Consider the following 6,363-nt stretch of genomic DNA (forward strand, 5'->3'; position numbering starts at 1 on the left):
GAGGAGGAGGAGGAGGAGGAGGAGGAGGAGGAAGCAGCAGCAGCAAAACAAAAACCCAGGAACACAACAAAAACTGAATAGAAGCAGAACTTGCAGTAAGACTTTAACTACAGGCATAGGGACCCGAATCAGATAGAGAAGTAGGAAGAGATTAGCAGCTACAAATTTCTTCTGTGCAGAGGTAGCAAGGAAGGATGGTTGTTCATGAATGAGACAATGTATGACAGCTATTTGGCAATTTGTAAGACACAAAGTGGCGAGAAAGGGCAGTGGGTAGAGGAAGAGCTGGGACCAGGAACTCTGGTCACAAGAATGAGAAAATAGCATACTGAGGAGTAGCATTCTAAGAATATGTAGAAAAAAGGAGCTGAATTTTATTGATATCAGAGGCTATTACAGATTAAATTATATCTCCTGAAAATTTATATTAAAGCCATGAGCCCTAATGTGACCATATTTAGACACACAGAGCCTTCAGAGTAGTAATTAAGCTTAATTGAAGCCATAAATGTGCAGGCCTAATCTCACAGGATCGATGTGTTTATAAGAAGAGGAAGAGGCCCCTGAGCCTTCTACCCTGATCAGAGGAAAGGCCATATGAAGATACAAGGAGAAAGTGACCATCTGCAAGCCAAGATGGAAGCTCTCTTTGGAAAGTGAACCTGGAGAAAGTTTGATCTCTACTGCTAGTCTCCAGAATGATGAGAAAATAAATATCACTGTGCAAGCCATCTCCCTTTGGTAATTTATTTTGGTGACATGAATAGACAAATGCAGCAAATATGCTAGGCTTTTATTTAAATTTTAGTATTTCATTTTACTAAATTCCTTCTATCTCCAGACTATTCCATTACAATAAAAATGCTATGACAGACTCAGAAAAGTTCCAAACCACAGATGTGAAATAAAATGGGTCTATTTTAAGAGAAAACTTGATTTACTGTATATTCATGTCTGATATTAGAACTTAGGTTTACAGTTATGATGGAAGAGATTTATTTCTTTTCTATCAATCTATCAATCAATTAATATTCATCAATGTATTGGTCCTCAATCAGAAAATTGCAGGTATATTCAAATCATGTGCTTTCACCAAAACAGCTTAGTGTAGATGCTTACAATCAACTAATTAAAATTATATTGTGTACAATGATTTCCACATATACAAGACTAAAAGAATCTATTTGGAAGCAAATCAGATTAATAGGACTACTTTGCTAAATGAAAACATATTAATCAGAAATTCATTTTTAAAAATTTGTACATCAATATAAAAGATTCAAAGCACCTCCTGATACTGGGAAATGCTAAAGTAAGCAACTGTGATTATAATTTCATATTTGTTTTGTTCCCAGAGGTAAACCTAAGAAACAAGCCTATTTCTTAGTACTTTGTTTTCTTTATTTTAAATTTATGTTAAAAACAATCATCAAGGACACTGTTATTCAGTGAAAATGATGTTGTTTGTACCTGTCTTTCAAATTTTGTTTTGTTTTGTACTGGAGATCACACCCAGACGCGCTCCGCCACAGAGCTACATCCCAGCCCTTTTATGTATTTATTTTTTGGATGGTTCTTGTTGCATCACCCAGACTGGACTTGAAATTTCAATCCTCCTTCCCCAGACTTTCTCAGTTCTGGCGCTACAGGTGAGCACCACCACACCATATGATTTTTCAAGGTACATCCATTTTCCTCCAAATGACTCATTTATGCATCTTTATGGCAGAGAAGTATTCCATTGTGAGTAAATATCACATTTTCTTTATCCATTCATCTGTTGATAGACATATAAGTCACTTCCAAGCTTAACCTCTTAAGAATTGTGTTGCTATAATCACGGGTAAGCATGTATCACTGTAATATGATGTTTTTAACTCTTTCAGAAAAATATTACCTAGAAGGGAAATAGCTGGGTCAAATGAAATTTCTGTTTGTAGTTTTTAAGGATGTACCAGATTACAACTGCACCAACAATGTATAAGGTTTCCTTTTACCCTGCAGTCTGACCTGCCTTTGTTATTCTTTCATTTCTTGATGATAGTCTTTCTACAGTGGTACATAATATGAAGAAGACATTCATCAGTGGGAATTTGTACCTTTACGTGATATACCTTGGTTCTTTTTATTTTTCCCATTCCCCTGCCCTCCCTTCAACCCCTCCACCCCTTCACCCCTCCCTATTTACAAAGACTTTATTTCCATTTCTGCCTTGTCTCATAGTTATTCCTTTCCCTTTTTTTCTTTCCCCTCCCCCTCCACTTCCCCTTCCCCTTTGGACTTTTTCTTCCTATTTCACATTTGTATTTCACATTTCTATTATACATTTTAATCCTTATTTATGCTTTCCATTTCTCACACCAGACAAACTATTTGATATTTACATATGTCTGTCATTTATTTCACTTAAGAGTATGGCCTCAATGTGCATCCTTTTAGCTATAAATGTCTCTAGTTTCTCATTCTTTATGGCTGAGTAGTGCTCCATTTGTTTTCTTTTAAACCCACATTTGCTTTATCCAGTCTCCAGTTCATAGGCAATTGGGCTATTTCCAAGTTTTAGCTATTACAAACCGTGCTGCTATAAACTTGGGTGCACATATATCTCTGTGATATGATTCTTTTAATTCTTTTGGGAGGATATCCAGCAGGAGAAGAGCTGGGTCAACTGTGACCTCTAAAGCTAGTTTTTTGAAGAATCCCAATACTGATTTCCACAGTAGTTGCACCAGTCTGCACTCCCACCAAGGGTTGAGTAGCATTCCTCTCTCCCCACAGCCCCACCAGCACTTGTTATTGGTTGCTTTCTTGATAGCAGCCATTCTTCCTTGAGTGAGGAGAAATCATTGTTTTGATTTACATCTCTCAAATGACCAGTGATAATGAACATTTTCTCATATGTTTATTTGATGTTTCTATTTATTTGTCTGAGAAATATCTGTTCATTTTAGATGCCCATTTTTTAAATGGGTCTTTAAATTTGGGAGGTCTGATTTTTTAAAAAATTATTTATATATTCTAGATAGGAGAATCAAGATAGAAAGAAGTTAAAGACCTCTACTCTGAAAACTACAACACTCTGAAAAAAGAGATTGAATATGATATCAGAAAGTAGAAAGACCGGCCTTGCTCTTGGGTCCGAAGAACCAATACAATGAAAATGCCCATGCTTCCAAAAATGCTATACAGACTCAGTGCAATTTCAATTGAAATTCCAAAAGCATACTTCACAGAGCTTGAAAAAAAATTGAAAAATTCATTTGGAAGAAGAGAGCTAAAATAGCAAAAGCAATTCTAGGCACAACAACAAGGTATGGGAAAATCACAATCCCCAATTTGCAACTATACTACAAAGCTACTGTGATAAAAATAGCCCAATACTGGCAAATACATAGACCCAAGGATAAGTGGAACAGATTAGAAGATGCAGAAACAACTCAAGACATACTCAGCTACCTCATCTCTGACAAAGAAGCCAAACACCCTCACTGGAGGAAAGATAGCCTCTTTCATAAATGGAGCCGAAAAAATTAAGTTTCAACTTGAAGAGTAAAACTAGACCTATATCTGTCACCATGCAGTAAACTAAAATTGAAATGGATCAATGAAAACAGAAACACTAAACTGGCTGAAAGAGAGGTTAAGTACAACTCTTGAATATATTGGTGTAGGAAAATATTTCATGAACAAAACCTCAGCCATACATAAAGTAGCACAGAGAATTGACAATTGGAGTCTCATCTTATTAAAAAGCTCTTGCACAGCAAAAGAAACCACCAACAGTGTGGAGACAACCCACAAGGTGGGAAAACAAATTTATCAGCTTTTCCTCACACAAAAGTATACTATGATTTTTTTTTCCAATACCATGCTGGGTGTTTGTTGGTTTGTTTTGTTTTTAATCACTGTAGCTTTATAGTGTAACCTGAAGTCTAGGATTGTGGTATCTTTGTTTTGCTCTTGTTGCACAGAATTGCTTTGCTATTCTCCATCTCTTCTCGGTTCTTTTCTGGTAGGAATTTTAGGATTCTCTTCTCTAGTTCCGTGAGGAATGCTATTGATATTTTGATTGCGAATGTATTATACCTGTGTATCCATTTTTAAAGTATGGCCATTTTCACATTTGTGCTCATGCAGGAACAGGGCATATCTGTTCATTTTCTGATGTCCACTTTAAACTCTTTTTATAAAGTACTGTAGTCTTTGTTGAGGAGATATTTTACTTGCTTTTTTATATTAACCCTTATGAGTTAATTTTCTTGACACTATTGTGAATAGTATTGTTTTTCTAAATTCTTTCTGGATGAATTCATTATCAGTGAACAGGACCACTATTTCTTTTTGTGTGTTGATTTTTTCATCTTGCTACACTACTACATTTGGTGATTCATTCTACAAGTTTTTGGTGGAATTTTTTGGTTCTTCTATGGAGCTTGACATCTCCACATGATAATTTGACTTTTCTCTTTCATATATACATATATATGGTTGCTCTAGCTAATAATTTGAGAACTATATTGAACAGGAATGGTGCTAATGCCTTGTTCCTAAAGTTAGAGCTGAAGCTTTCAGCTTTTTCCAAGTTGATGTGATGATGGCTGTTGGTTTGTCATAAATGGTTTTATTTGATTGAGATAAGCTCTTTCAATACCTATTTTCTTTTTTATTTGCTCATTAACTTCATTGGAACATTTTAGGTGTACTTTATGATCACATTCCTTATTTGAAGTTTGTTACCTGTACATGATATATCGTGGTTCTTTTTTCTCCTATTCCCCTTTCCTCTCTTCAACCTCTCCACTCCTCTCTTTTACAAAAATTTTGCTTCTCTTTTTTCTTTTTTTCTCATTTTCTCCCCCCCCCAGTTCTCTTCCCCTTTTGAACATTTCCTTCCTATTTCACAATATCTAGTATGTATTGTGGTCCTCATTTACACTTTACATTTCTAACATCAGAGAAATAATTGCATATTTACATGTGTGTCCTATTTATTTCATTTAAGAGTATATATCCATTTATTTATAAACATTTCTAGTTTATCTTCCATTAAGGCTGGGTAGTACTCCATTTTATTTCAAAAAACACATTTTCTTTATCCAGGCACCTATTTTCTTTGGGATATTTATCATGAATAGGTGGTGGATTTTGAAAGTGGCCTTTTTTGTATTAATTGAAACAAGCATGTGACTGCTGTCCTTGTTTCTATTTATATGACTCATGACATTTATTAGTTTGCAGGTGTTGTACCATCCCTGTATCCCTGAGATGAATTTTACTTGGTCATGATTTATTATATTTGTTATGATTTACTGCATTCTCCTTGCCAGTGTTCTCAGTCTCCACAACACCATCAGGAAAGAATTTTATGAATTAAGTTTTTTCACATTTTTATTACTGCATGTTAGTCATGCAAGTCAATGACTTTGGTTTTGGCAGCTTTTTACATGCACATTGCGTACTTTATTACTCAACACCCCTATTGACTCACCCTTCCTCCTAGTCTCACATGTTTTTGAGGTGGTTTCAAGACCTACAATGTATTTAATCACGTTTATGTCTGCCTATTACCTTCCTTTAAATTTACAAGATTGGACAGATCATTAATGTCACTAATGTCAACTAATGAAATTCCTCATTGTCTACTGTATTTTAGTTTTCAAATAGAATTTTCTCTTCTTCCCTATCCTCATTGCAGTCTTTATGTAAGATCTACTTTTTTTTCAAAGTTCAAAATGTGGCTGATTATTTTATAATAATTAAATCTCTATATTTTCATTAGTGTGTTAAATATTTCCTTGCTATCCCAGGTTGCTGTGTGTTGTTTTACTTTATTTTAAAATTGAAAGAGGCTATAGAAAAGGGACCATTTATCCTAGGTAAGAGAATTTGTGATAGGTCTTCTATAGACACTTCTGAAATGTTCAAATTATACATACAATTAATAAATCATCTGCTTTGTGTGACATAGCAAGTGTCAGTTCTGTATTCTACCCTTACACATAACCTTAAGACTCTACTAATCTATAAGGTAAGATGAATATGTTTTCCATATGAAATTGCAGAGATTAAGACACTGTGTGATCATTCCTTCTCCAAAAGTATAATAAAATGTGTGTTTCTCCATTATTCTATCATCCAGGACTCTGACTATTACCGCATATGTGACATACATACAATGACAATTAACATTTGCAGTGGTGACACTGAAATATGAGGTTTCTTAGTGGCTTATGAGCTATGAAGAAAACAATTATATTTCAACATACACAATACACGTCTAATATATATATATATATTATATATAAATATATATATAATAACTTAAATAAATACTTGATTAATAACATTTTCCCTGCCTTTATG

Source organism: Fukomys damarensis, unplaced genomic scaffold (assembly GCF_012274545.1).
Source record: "Fukomys damarensis isolate Sample0158 unplaced genomic scaffold, DMR_v1.0_HiC HiC_scaffold_18, whole genome shotgun sequence".
In the NCBI taxonomy this organism is placed as follows: domain Eukaryota; kingdom Metazoa; phylum Chordata; class Mammalia; order Rodentia; family Bathyergidae; genus Fukomys; species Fukomys damarensis.